Genomic DNA, 15524 nt, shown 5'->3' on the forward strand with positions numbered 1-15524 from the left:
AAAATGCTTTACATGTCTTGAAATAATAATTTCTAAACATTAAACATTGACTGTCAGTCTTTATTCACCTGTTTGTCATTGTTTCTCGTTAAAATTAATTAAAGTAAATAGTGTAAATTACATCGCTAATGTCATAGAATAGCACATTGTAATGCAGTGTTACAACGTGCCCCATCCGCACAACTGAAATTTAAAACTGGTTAGTGTCTTCTGCTAGTTATCAAAGCATTAAAAAACGATCTGAACTGATAAATAACAGATTGGAGATTAAAATAATAGCAGATTTGTCTCATTTTAAATTAATAATAAAAACTTTACTTAAAATTGTAATTGAAATTTACTTATGCCAGAATTGTAATTTTACTATGGTAAAATAAATGTTCAGCGATATCTTCAAAAAAATTATGAATTTTGGCGCACTTTTTTTCTATATAATGTTGATATGGTAACTAATAAATACTGTAAATTTTGTTATGCTAGCATGTGTGGAAATATTCAAACCATGTGTGTTACAACGAACCCCACGTTACTTTGTGCCCCGCGCTCCCCTATTATTAAATACCTGAGATTGCTGGAAGAAATATGAGCACTATGTATTGTCTTCATGTTTTATCATTCAAAATGGTTCTTTTATTTAACCACTACAGCGATGGCTGGATGTCTTTGTCCATATAAGGGATTTCCTGGAACATCATAAGATTTATGACTTCTATGAGTCTCACTTGTGGGGACTTTCTGCTCGAGGGTGCAGACATTTAGACTAAAAGCCCTGAGGGATGATGTTTAATGAAACGTCCCCCCCCCCATGGATACAGAGTAGGCTCATATGTCATATTAAAGGTACGGATTCTGTTTTTGATATTCACAATTCCTAGCACATATTAATAAATTACTGTCACTAAAAGATTTTTACAGTAAAAAGGTCAAAAATTGAAGCTTAAAATATCTTATAATAAGCCTAAATAGTTTGACTTAAAGTAAAAGTACTTTCAGACCGTAATGTCTTTTCCTGGATATAGCATGACAATTTCAGATAATATCTCCCAATAGATTGACAAGATATTTATTGTTTTATTGTTGTGATTATTTTTTTTTCTTTTCTTTTATGTAAAGCACTTTGAATTACCATTGTGTATGAAATGTGCTATACAAATAAACTTGCCTTGCCTTGCCTTGCCTTGCCTTGCCTTGCCTTGACAAAAAATAGATTGACAATAGATTGAAAGAAAGAAAGAAAGAAAGAAAAAACAAACCATGCGGTGTGCAAGCCTTACTTTTCCCATAACAAATAGTGTAGAATGACCTGGTGCTGTGTTTGCGTGTGGACGAATGGCCAAACCGCGTAGAAAAAGCTGCAGTTTTGAATATAACTGCGTTCGTGTGGACAGGGCCTACGTTTATGAAATTAAACTAGAGCTCCGAATGAAAACATACAGTATACTTTACAGTTATGTATATAATAATGCATGGTTGCAAACCCAAATCCATCCAAGAACCCAGTAATAAAAGATGAGGATCACAGAAATGGAAAACAATTACCATTGCTTTGCTTCCTGCACAAGCGAAAAACTTCACTTCCATAACGGCAGCAAGCAGAAGTGGACAAGAGAAGACTGTTACTATAGAAACCAATGTCTGCAGACATGCACTTGTGTGGGAGCATATACATGACACACACAAACATACACACACACATATCCACAATTACAGGCTAAATTTTAAAAATTGTATTATTGTACAGCTTCAATCAGCACTGCATTCCTTACGGATACCCAACAATTTGTGATGTCAACATTTTAAAAAATCTATGGATAGAAATGTATTGTCTTAGCAGCTATTTTTAAACCTGTTTAACCATACGCCATGATTATTCTGCAAAACATATCCATTCTGTAAAGTAGTGCACACACTTCCATTGTTGTTGTTGTTGTTTTTTTTGTCTACAAATAGGTTTGCGATTTTGGACTTTTTACAGTTTTGTCGTAAGCAAAACACACCATGAGTGAATCTCCCAAACGTCCAGCTAGAATGCCCCGCTCTCTGGAAAGACAAAAATTACACAAAAGGCTGTCTGTTAATTTTGGGAAGTGATAAATAGGTTTTTTAGCCTGTTTGTTGCATCCATAGTGTTATGCTAGTGGTGTAAATAATTTGGTTTTCATTCAACAATGTACAATCTATAAATATATCATGATGACACGAGGCAAAGACTTATGCCTTTTCCCTCCTTTGTCATTTCTCATGCTTGCAGGCTTTGCAGCATTTCAAATGTACTCCTATGTTGCTACCAAGGCAACTAGGTAATGTAGTTGCCTCAGTGCCTAAAAAAATTTTTATTGCCCATTTTAAAGGCAAATAAATGAAAAAATATATATTATATATATAGTGACATCAGGTCTGTTTGTTTCAAAGTCTTTGTATTGGTTGTACATAAACAACTGGACATGAGGTAGCTGGTAGGATACCTTAAAGAATTAACTACAACTACATCACTTATTTTACATTGCTACATTGTAAGTGTGATTTGCCAATCCAAGAAAAAAATCCAATCCAATCCAAGAAAAAGTCTAATTTTGTAGTTTGTGAAGTGTACGACTCACCTGGAATCTTTTCTTTGACCAGATTTTCTTCATGGCCTCAGATGAACTTAATCTATCTTCCAGACTAAACAACAGAGCCACCTGCCCGTGTTTCTGCAGAGAATACCACTGTCTATTTCTAATCTAAATCCTGGTTTTTATCGACTCCTGTGTACACTCCTAATAATCTCAGTTATGTCGTTGTCAGAGCTTTTACCTCAGAAAGAATGTACCAAAATCCACAATTATGCAAAAAGCAATAGAAACAGTACAAACATCCAATCATGATCCTCTTGTGACAAAAGAGAATTCATGGGAAAAATAAAAAAATCTCCTCAAGTAAACAACAATATCCAAGCTGTTTTGGATCCCCCCAAATATAAAATATTCCAAGGCACAGCAGGAGGTGGAGGTCAGCTCGGTCCTAGTTACAACAGAAGGGATGAAAAATCTGTCTTTTACAGACACCCACTTGCATTCTTTCAATCCCCTTTGGAGATAAAGAAATAAAGAAAGGGGGAGTGGTAGAGGACTAAACAGACTAAAAAGAGAAAAAAATATCAAGCGGCAGCTAATAAAAGAGGCAGATCTTAGTGCAGTCAAAGCAAAAACAAAATTTTCAGCTGCCTGAGTGCGCTATCTCTCTTTCTCTCTCATCACTTCCTTTGTCTGTGGTGCTGGTGTGAAGAGAGAGAGACTATTGGTCTCAGTGCAAAGCATTAATTATATATTCTGTCAGGTTGTGGTGACGTCACACTACTCCCATGTCGATGGTGCTGCTGCTGGAATGGGAAAGAAGGAAAGCTGACACAGAGCATTCACTTTTTTTTTTTTCTTTTGCTACGATGGCCTTATTTGCATTCTTTCATTCAGTGTACACAATGAAAATTGTATATGCTTTATTTTGTCTGTGTTTACATGAAATTCTGTGTACTGCATGGAGAATGACATTCAATCTTTAGCTGGCAAATATGCATCAATGAAACCACAAAGACAATAATAATGTCATAGATTAATTAAAATTTCTTACATAGGCCTAGCTCAAAACAGAACAATCGGTAGGTTGGAGCACTGACCTTATTTTAAATTTAGCTGCAATTCATTCCTATTTTTCTTTAATTGTGTAAACAAATTCAGTAGCTTTACATTTAAATTATTTTGCTAACTTTATTAGAAACTGTAACAAAGCAGACCAAGCCTGATGACTTTGTGAACCTATAGTAAGTGTTGGGATATTTATTGAACACATGGGTAAACAGAGCATATGGAGCCGGAATAGCAGTAAAAAAAAAAGACATTAATGTAGAAGATGGAACAATAATAAAGCAGGTAAATTGATAAGGATATGTCTCACAATGAAGATGAAAAGTATCCACAAGGGAGTCATAAAGAGAACACTGCAGCCGGAAAACTGAAGTGTGAGGTGAGTATCCAGCGGCTCCAGTCCTGCTGAAGTTGATAGCAGTAATTTCAGAGGAACCAGGAGCCAGATAGCAATTATGTTAAGACTGCGTCTTAAGAACTGCCGAATCTTAGAACAAATTAGACCAATCTACCTTTATGTAACTGAATTAAAAAGTTATGACCATTCTTGAAGAAAAAAAATTGATGACTTTTTTAGATTAGTCTAAGCAGTTTGTGCAACTGGCCCCAGGAGATTTCCTGGATTTCCTGGAGATAGAACAGGAAGTAAGTGCGCAAGACTGTCCCAGGTCTTAAAAATACCAAAGCGCAGTGCCCTTAACGCACACTAAACCCATAAAAAAAACTCTGTAAACAATTTGCGTTTTTACAACACTGTAAGTGTGTCCCATCAGGTAATGAAAAGTTGTACACACACTTGTGGTCTTCATGCTCACTTGAACACTTGGGCCAAATATAGGAAATACGTCATATAAGTAGTCAAGTGGTCATGTGCAAAGACCACAAGTGTGGGTATTTGGACAAGGCATCAGTCAACATCTTGTAATATTAGCTGCGGTCCCGCCATGTTGTAATTACCATCATTTCAAGATGACAACATGTGAGCTGACCACTTCGGAATTATGTGTTCCTATGGCAACACTATCAATGCCAAAACGTTCACATGCTCGTAGAACTCATAATTACAGCTTGTAAGTTGGCAATGTTCTGGATCACATGACATAAACCAACCAATGAAAACATGACACATGCAACAAAGGAACCATTAGAACAAAGCACATGAACTAGAGAAGCACAAGACAGGATCACTATATGGGGAATGGAGACACATAGTAAACGGGAAACACGACTACGAAAGTCCAAAGTAAAAGACATTGAAAACATACTACACAAGAACCACACAACAGACATGACAATAACCTAGAATACTGTCTGACTCTTGATGGATGTATAAGATTCCCTCCTGCAATTAGTCTCACCGCCACTAGGTAGCACAACCTGCTGTGCACTCTTTAGGTAAAACTGGTTATTAAGCTAATTCGTACCAACTGTTTTGTGTTGTGTTCAGTCTCGAGCCTGCCTTGTAGAGACTACCTGAGTTTAGTAAGGCTAAGTGTTGTCTGTTGCCATTTTTGTTTATCTGTGGCTTCTACTTCTGTGTTTATCTGGAGACTGAGAATTTAGTATGATCACATTTTTCCTGAGATTCTACAGCAGTCCATATCTAAAGCCTCCCCTGTCCTTCCAGCCTCAAGATCTCCCTCAGCTGAGGCCACCAGCAGGGCTTCTACCCAAGTCAAATCTCTTTGCTCCAGAAATTTATGATGGCAATCTGGAGAGGTGTCGAGGATTCCGCTATTTTGATTGAATGTCCCCCACTGATCAGGTGCTCTGAGGAGCTTATGCAGCTGGGGAGGACCTGGTTCTCACAGGCCAACAGGGACAGACATATCTTCACCAAACTAGACCTCTGGAATGCCTACCATCTGGTCAGGATCCTTGCTGGGTGCAGAATCTTTCATTCAAAAACCAAATTTCTAGCATTTGTAAAAAGTAGTCGACTGTAGCTATGTGGCTGTTACACTTTAAAGTTTGGCTAACTCAGTGGCCTAATGTTAGCAAAATACCATCTCAACAAATGTTGTAAAACATCCCATTCACACTGTAGTGAACAGCACATTTCAGTGCCCAGTTTTATGGCTGCCACAGTGGAGAAGTGTTTGCTACATTTTGATTGGATCTTGATGGACTAAAACAAGCAAATTTAGTTTTGGCCTGTGACCACCATAAAAATGTATTAGGACCTCTGAATGCAGCAGCTGTGGCTGACACAAAGAAAAGCCACACAAATCCAACCAAATCCATTCATAACTACAGTATGTTTGGAAACCTTAAAATTGATGTAAACTACAGCACACCCATTTCATACCAGAGAAATTCATATTCAGAGAAATAAGTACTCTCATGTGACAGTTATCTGTAGTACAACATTTCACAAAAATTCAGCAAATGAATGCATGCATGTCAGTTCAAACCTTTTCCATCATGTTTGGCCTCTGTGTTTTCAGAACATGCCAAATGTATGGTTGTTGCATTTGTAATGCACTGGTTAAAGGAAGAAGTGAGTAATGCATTGTTTAAATACACTGTTCTTAACTGTTTGCTTTAAATTATGCAAATGAGTTACATAGGGGGAAAGAAGTCTGGGCCACACTGTGTGTGCCAGCAGCCAATCACAACACTGGAATGGAGAGGCACCAAATTGCAATCTCCTCTTCATCAAAAAAGGGATAACATTTCAGCAGCCTTCCCTTGTTCTGAGTCTCAGGTCTGTAAGGGGAGGAGACATTAACAAATAAAAAGTTCCAAGTCTATGGTCTGTCTAGACTAGAGCAATGGTTCTCAACCTTTTTTGCTCCAAGGTCCCCCTCCTCTCCAAATCAGTACTGCAAGGTCCCCCAACCTTTTCTAATCACAAAAACCTTTCTATTCAAGTGTTATTATTTTTCAGTTCCATATAATAATTTTTTACTAAAACAAATTCAAGACAAATTTAAAGATTCATTCTTCTTTTTTTTGCAAACATACTTTGCAAAAATGTCACTGCAGATATTCTTTACTAATTAGGTGTGTAAAGCTCAATTATACCGTAACTTTAACAAATAAGCACAAGTCAACTTGCCATACCAAACAAGACCACAGGGAGATGCCAAAGGACTGCACATAAACTACTGCCCTGATGACTTGTGTTCTACCCGCTTAAATGATAGAAATACTTGCGCTGTACAATCTATAAAGACTGTGTCTGTTCCCCGAATAGTGAGGTCAAAATATAAATTTAATGCAGGATCTAGAAAAAATCTTATCGTGATTAAACCAGAAAAATGTAAAATAAATGAACAAAAACAATTTTTAAAGTTTGGGCTCCTAAACATTAGATCACTCATTGATTTTTCCGTACATTTCTGCCATATGTACATTAATTGACAGTCACCACTGATAAGCTACCACTAAATATTGTAGAAACTTAATTTGCTGTAAAGTTGCTTTGCAATGATTTGTATCGTGAAAAGCGCTGTACAAATAAACTTGACTTGACTTGACATAAACTACTATACAGATCCATTCAGAATCACTAAACACACCGAAATACAAATGAAAAATGAAAACATTCTGAATGTGTGGAAACTCAGCGATCTGAAGGTGGGTCGACGTCATCAGTGAACAATTCCTCTGTCAGAACAAGCAATCGTGTCTGTGTTTGGAGCATCTGATGCCCATATGTACATAAACACCACTGATCCTCACAAACTTCTCCAAAACACGCTTCTTCAGCGAGCATCCGTTATAAAACACTCACTGTACATTCATTTTGACAACTACATGAATAAACTAAACTATGCGTCGAGAAACGGTTTGTTTGCCCATTAAAATAATGGATACATGTGTGCGTCATGTATGACCATGGGCGTAGCGTCTGGGTATGCAAGTGCATATGGGCCTGGGCTGATTGGGGGCCCACCGAGGGGGACCCTTTAATTAAAACTAGGGTTCGTATTTTTAATTTGTGGCCACAATAAAACAAACTATATATATATATATATATATATATATACACTGAACAAAATTATAAACGCAACACTTTTGTTTTTGCCCCCATTTTTCATGAGCCAGTGTATATATATACACACACATACAGAATGGCTGTACCTACAACAGCGCTGTTGTGCAAGGTGAACATCATTGACAGAACTGAAAATATATACAAAAGCCACAAGTGATGATGCAAAGATATATACAGTGAAAAAATACCAAAATACCAAAGTGTCAAAGAAACATCAAACTGGAAAATAAAAATGTCAAGATACACGTTTACAAAATATACACACATATATACACCTATACACTATAACACAAAAGCAAAAATAAAAACCCACCCTCACACTCAGGGATGTGCAGTATTTCTGATAAATGTATTTAATTATTATTATAATTTTTTTTTTTCAAAATACATAAAATACTTTTTGCCAGTCAACCTTTGCCGGAAAAAATCATGGTGGACCCCAGGTCTCTTGGGGAAATTTTATTAAAGCCAAAATCTTTTGAAGATATCTAATTTTGAGTAAAATATCCAATTCGTTGACAACCATATAAACATTCACAGCACTATTTACATGGTCAGCTTGACAATTCTGGATTTTCTGTCAAATACATAATAATTACATAATAATTTTGCTGTGTATAAAACATACACAATGCTTGAAATAGTTATTGCAGTTCTATATGCAGTTCAAAATGAGGTGATAAAGCATACCTGTCACAGCAGCACTGCTTTCCCCATGTTTAAAGGAGACATATTATGCCCCTTTTTACAATATATAAGTCTCTGGTGTCCCCAGAATGTGTCTGTGAAGTTTCAGCTCAAAATACTCCACAGATCGTTTATTATATCATTTTGAAAATGCCTAATTTGAGTGAAAGCAGAAACACGCTGTTTTTCGGGCCTGTCTTTTTAAATGCAAATGAGCTGCTGCTCCCCGCCCCCTTTTCCAGAATAGAGCTGCACCATTACTGCTCGGACCTGCTAAAAAAACATTTGTTTTGGTTCTGATTATCATGTTTATCGCGCTGAAATCATGCGTTTTAAACCATATTAGTTTAGTTTATTGTTTAAATCTAAACGAATAGCAGAGTCCACACCACAACTATAACAATAATGGCACAAAAAACATGATATTGTTCAAATCACTTTCAGAGCAATTTTATCCACTGATGAATGATAAAAACATTGACAGTCAATCAAAATCAGTCATGTGTTATAGAGCTCGAGTATTTACAGTGACAGAGGTCACATAACTGCAGCACATGCTTAGGATATACACTAATAAAGTTATCTTTATAATTATCATTCTTGGTGCGAACAAGCCTTAATAGTAGTATTTCGCTGGATGGCCAGTTTTCAAATGTATTTTTTGTATTTTCAAAATACAAAATACTGTATTTGTATTTAAATAATTTTTTTTGCTGGCAGTATTTTGTATTTGTATTTAAATAAATTTTCCCATGCAGTATTTTGTATTTTTATTTTATACATGCAGTATTTTGTCATTTTCATGTATTTATGCCCATCTCTGCTCACACTCACCTTGCATGATGTGTGACCAAAACTCAAAATGTACTTTGGTGTTATATGTGAGGGCCCTCTACATAACTGGTGCCAACCAGAAATGTTATTGTTTCATATTAAATCTAAAAGGGGATTAGACTTTTTTTAATCTCAACTGTATCTATCACAAACTGTCAAGTCCTGCTTTGTTGGGCTGTGACAAACTAAAAAAAGGATGCGCTCTTTGATAAGTCTCATCCTAACTTCCTGTTTAATCTAAATATGTCTGCACATTGAAGAAAACTGATCTTGTCACATCAATTCATGTAAACTTTAATATTTAGTTCCTGTTCCGTGGATTTATCCACTGACTTATAGAATCCTGGAACTGACAGAGGCAGATGCAAAGATGAAGTTATCAAATTAAATGTCACAAGCAGGATTTGGGATCAAGGGAGGCAGACTGTGACTTACACACCGGTCTTGTGTGCCCCACTGACCCCTCAAACCACACAACCCAAAAAAAAAGGTATCAAATGTGCCAAAACCATGCTTTTTTCCATAAATGTTGTGTGATAGAACCAGTTTGCGAGCTTGATCAACATACTTTGGCTTTACAAACCTAATCAGAGCAAACCCCTGATATATAGCACTCATCTGGATTGGTACTGCCACAGATAAAGCATTGAATTCAGAATCTTGTACAAACCTAACTCACCTTGTTCTTTCTCCTTCCTAGGACCAACAGTTCCCCTCCTCACATTACTCTGAGCATTCCTCTGATCAGACAACTTTTGACTTATCATGGCTTCCAGTATGATGCTCTCATTATCCCCAGACCACAAAAATGAAGCTTAAATTTTTCCCATAAAAGTGTAAATTTCGCCCTTTGTCTGGGTATGTTTCTCTTACTAAACTCAGAACTCACTGATGTTGTTGGGAGAGTCCAGTGGTCTATTTTGAGTGGTATAATAAACCCTGAGAGGACCTCTCTCACACTCTGCCTTTCACTAATACCATCAGATTACCATGAAGGCATATTCCGTTTTTGGCACAGCTCTAAAGCATAGCTCTTCGCTCTATCTGTAAAATTCACAACACAATTATGGAAAAAAAAAATCTCATATTCTTATGTTTATCCTATTTCTCCTGCTCCAGGTGTGCTTCTCCAGCTACTTTAAGACATTCTTTGATCCCCTTTATTAGTTGTCATATGAAGTCAATATTTATTTTATTAGTCAAGCCAGGAACTTATCTACTGTGATTTTCATTTAGCTACATTTCATTCACTAAATGGGAAATACATTTCTGAGTGGATCAATGATGCTTTGTAATTCCTTAACTCTTGTTCAGATTTGTTATCATTGTGGGTCTAAATAAAAACACAGGCATCAGTCCAACACAGCCACATCTATAATTGAGAATGATGTGTGGCAGAGTAACAGTAAATCTGTAACTGGAGCTCTGGCACATTCCAGGCTGTAAATACCCAGAGATAGACGGAGAGAGAGAGACTGTGGGGAGAAGAGAACAGGACGAGATGCACAGTGCCTAAAAGAGAAAGAGTGAGAGGTGCTGAGTGTTCTGACAGCTGATGACCCTGCATAATCATAGCCATTGACTGTGTTGTAGTTGGTGTAGCTCTTGTGTATTTTAGATTCAGAACAGCAATAACTCACAGAAGTGGGACTTAAATTGTTTTGGAAGCATTGAAGTTTACACAGTGTACCCCCTGTTATTCAAAAAGAATGAAAGAAGCCTTTCTGGTGTAACACTTTTATGTCCCAGACATTAGCTTTATTTTATATTTTGATTATAATTTTATAATCAAATGAATATAATTTTATTGGTAACATAAACTAACAATGAGCAGTATATTTTTTCAACGTATTTATAATTTTTTAATGTTATCATGTGTATAATAATAATATAATTATTCCTTGCTTGTTCATGTGGTTCACAGTGCATTTACTAATATTATTAACAAATGCAACTTCTGATTTTAAAACTATAATTAGTAAATGTTGAAATTATAATCTATTAAGAATGATAATACTGAAGCATTGTTAATTCATATTAACCAATGTACATTGTTTTACCAATGGAAACATATTGTTATAGCTTATTGTTATAGTGTTAGGATAATCATGTTTTCACACTTAGACAAAAAATGTTTAAAACTGTACCTTTAGGGATACAACAGCTTGTCACTGGGGCAGTACCCTTAAAGGGATAATTCACCCAAAAATGAAAAATCTGTCATTAATTACTCACCCTAATGTTGTTCCAAACCCGTAAGACCTTCGTTCATCTTCGGAACACAAATTAAGATATTTTGATGAAATCTGAGAGCTTTCTGACCCTTCATAGACAGCAATGCAAGAACAAAGTTAATTTGTGTTCCGAAGAAGAATGAAGGTCTTATGGGTTTGGAACAACATTAGGGTGAGTAATTAATGATAGAATTTTCGTTTTGGGTGAACTATCCCTTTAAAGGGTCATCTTTGTACCTTATTTACAGGTTCATATCAGTACCTTAATGGTACATGTTGTTACTTTAAGGTACCAGTAAGTTCAATTTAGATAAAGTAGATAAGGTACAATGTTTTCCCTTTAAGGGTATAGCCCCAGTCATAAGCTGTTGTACTCCTAAAGGTACTTTTTTTCTGATAGTGTAGATTCAGAACCATTGAAAGAAATAAAGCCATGCTGTACATCATACCAAGAGAGTCAAGAAGGGGCAACCCCTCCCCCATCACATTAAGGGAAATTTATCTTTCATTAACATTCAGACCACATAGTCAAGCAGACTTGGGAAATCTTTTTTCTTCTGCAAGGTTTTGCATTTACTCTCAGGCACGTATTATACAGTGCATCTTACCTTCTCCAAGGTCCAGCACAGCAAGGACAGCACTGGTTCTAGCTTCACCCAGGTGATTAACAGCCACACAGGTGTAGAGGCCTCCATCAGCTTGCTTACAATCTCGTATCCACAATCCGTCATAATCCTCAAGATCATTTATCAAAGGGTCGTCATTATGGTACCAATGCAGTGTGGGTCTCGGGTTGCCTCCCACAGACACCCTCAGACGGACATCACATCCTGCCGCAACAGCGGCCCACTTCAGCCTTCGGAGGAACACGGGTGGAGCATCGACAGGGGACTGCTCCGTCAACGTTTCTTGGGTCGGGGAAATCATTGAGCTTGAGTTTCTCTTCACCAGCTCAGCTTTTTTCATTGTGATTATTATATTGAGCAGCACTGTTAAACTTAATCTTTTGCACTGAGACAAATCCTTTGGTGGCCACTGACTTGCTGAGATATTGTATTCCCCAATTTGTTATAGGCTGTCATGATAAAGCTTGTCTGTAATCTGCAAAAATAATTCAAAGCAATGGTATTTTGAAATTGAGCAATTATTAAAAATATTTAATTGCAGACTGTCTGATCAGAAACTTATATAAGTTTATATGTTCCTGTGGCTCAGTGGTAGAGCATTGCGTTAGCAGCCCAAAAGATTGTGGGTTCAATTCCCAGGGAACACACATACTGGTAAAAAATTATAGTCTGAATGCACTGTAAGTCGTTTTGGATAAAAGCGTCTGCTAAATGCATAAATTATTATTATTATTATTAATTATTAATGTAATAATCTAGACAAAAAACATATAGATTTAATGAAAATTTAATATAACAATAATAATTTGTTGTACATATTTAAAGAAATATTGTTTTAAATTTAAATTTCATGTACACTAGAATATGGAACTGTAAATTACAAGGCAAATTAAGCCCTACATCATACCTCCTTGTACCAAAATCCAATTAACAGTAAAATGTTAGAAATGTTTTACCCCAACACAATGCCTCTGAATATCTTCATTAACTGCAGCTTAATCTTTTAGCCTTCTCGGGATCATGTAGTATTAGTCCAGTACCAGGGTCTGTTTATACAAGAGAGGGTAATAGAGTGTTCCTTCCCTCTTTTGGATTGTGACCCTCTCTCCCAGCAATTTACCAGCACGTCACACGGACCCTTGCTGACTAGATGGTAGCTCAAGTCATTTAAAGATCTAACACGTTCCATTCTCTCTTCTACCCCCCTTTATCTTTCCTTTCATGCCCTTTATACTACACTGACTGTCTGTAGAGGTGACAGGCGACTACCACCAGCTTTCAAGTGACAGCTGGAGCAAGGGTAGGTGGAATTTTTTTTAGGACGTCCCAAAGCCTCTTGTAATGCTTTTACTATGCGATTTGAGTGTTTAATACAGTTATAAGATATGTGAGCAAGTCAAACACAGATGTTACTCCATAGATGTATTTGTTTTGAGAAAGACCCATTTTGTCCCTAAAAAAAAAATCCATGTCTCATTTCAGACTCCTTGAATCCATCATCAATAAAACATCTACCGTAAGATAATTCAGTATTTATGATTTATTTATTGCTTCCTAAATTTATCTTGATCAGAATTCATGATTAATTTTCAGTGGCAATCATTTGAGAAAAAATAATTTTGCATGCATGATGGGGTAGTTACAGCATCTACCAGCAGGGACTAACTGTTGACACTAATGTGAGATTTATTTTTGTATGGTTATTTTGTCTTTATGTAAAGTGAGTTAATTTTGTTATTTTTATTAGGATTTGACGCGCTGACGTATGCGTAGGTTTTGGATGCGTGGGTCAAGCATGCGCAGTAGAGGTCTGCGCGGGACTGTTTTTTTAGTCCCACTCCCGCAAGGTTCTATTCCGCACCCACCCGCTCCCGCTATATATTTCTCTTTGTTCACCCGCTGTTCGCTTAGAATAATTTTCTTCCTGACCTGACCGTTCCCGCTAAATTTAGATCTCATTTCCAGAATCTCACATTTAAATTTCCGCTACTGAAAGAAAGAGAGATAGGCTGACAAATAAAAGTGCAGTGTGTGATAAGCTGCAGCGCATGGTGTTCGTAACCGCATGAGCACTGACCAATAAAAGTCAGAAACGTTTCACATCTTTGTGTACTGCCTGCATTATTCTCGTGGACCCATTTACAAGAGACTGGAGAATCCTTTGATGTTTTACAGCCCCTCTTACATTTCTGGTGGCAGCGGGTTTGGACGATGCACATGGTGTGTGAGTGAACTTTCTTTTCGGCGGGTATTTAATGCGATGGATGCGGCATCACGGCGGCAGACACGAAATCGAGTTCAAGATTTCAACCTTCTGATATCCACGACGTATATTTTGCTTTGCGTTTCAACCATGGACAATTTTGTTTGTGAATATAGAGACAGAGCGTCACGCGTCATAATCTGAAAACCACGCCCACCCTCCAACCCTCTCCATTGTTGCGGGAAGCTGCCTCCTTGTCATTTCTGACTTATAACAAAAAACAGAACAATGTCTAAAAGCTGCTATGTGACAAGGTGTACAGTAAACAAGCTAAAAAAAAAAACAGAACTACGTTTTTATAAGCTGTCGACCCCAAAAAACGAGTGTTTAAGGACACAAAAGTGTCATATTACTCTGAGAACTACGCCCACTGGAGGGAAAAGTAATCGGCGACAGGAAACATTTATTATTTTTAACCATGTCAAAGGCTTTTATGGTTCGGTAGCTTATAAAAACTTAGTTCTGGGTTTTTTATCTTGTTTGCTGTACACCTTGTCACACAGCAGCTTTTAAGCATTGTTCTGTTTTTTGTTATAAGTCAGAAATGACAAGGAGGCAGCTTCCCCCCCCGGTGTGGGCGTGGCCTAAATGCGCTCTGTCTCTATTGGACAGCAGCGTTAGATTACAGATGTTTGGAACGCGAATTTAAAACGGACCAGTAGAACGGTAATCCTAGTTTTCGGGATATTTTGTTACTGTGCGATACAGCGAGAGAACTGAACTGTTTTGTAACATGAGTGAAGCGGATTCAGCATGTGATTTGCCTGGCAAGAGTAGTTCACATGTTGTGCAGTGCTTTAATGGAAATTTTCTGCCCATCTTTTTGGGGGATGGGAAAGAAGATTTTCTCCAGAGAGTGGAATAACTTCAGCTCGAGGTCAACAGACACACTTCAGCGGATAGTCAATGGCACAGCCTTAGCCTGGAGGATTCACGAGGGCGTACATCTGAATGCCGCGGGTATGACAGACATTCATAAACTGACTGTGACTCTTTCTACGAACATAGTAGACCTTCATACAGAGACACAAGTGGCAAGAGGGACTACTATGAAGCACGCAGACATGAGGGCTATCGTGATCAAAGTCCTAGGAGGTTACAGGATCGTGGACAACACATCTTCTGTGGACAACACATCAACACGTGTTCTTCAAGTTCTGACAGTGGTCGGGGCAACAGGTCATCAGACAGCTACTCACCAAAGCCACAGAGTCATCGGTCCCCAAGTCCTGGACATGTGCGTTTCCAGTCGCC

General features: G+C 37.4%; 1 pseudogene; it reads right to left on the bottom strand.

Moving 5' to 3' along the window:
• The window catches only part of LOC107731771 (striated muscle preferentially expressed protein kinase-like), a 21920-nt pseudogene extending 9539 nt beyond the window's left edge, over positions 1–12381 (bottom strand).
• Positions 12382–15524: the final 3143 nt, after the last annotated feature.

Source organism: Sinocyclocheilus rhinocerous, unplaced genomic scaffold (genome assembly GCF_001515625.1).
Source record: "Sinocyclocheilus rhinocerous isolate Xijiao unplaced genomic scaffold, SAMN03320098_v1.1 scaffold459, whole genome shotgun sequence".
In the NCBI taxonomy this organism is placed as follows: Eukaryota; Metazoa; Chordata; class Actinopteri; order Cypriniformes; family Cyprinidae; genus Sinocyclocheilus; species Sinocyclocheilus rhinocerous.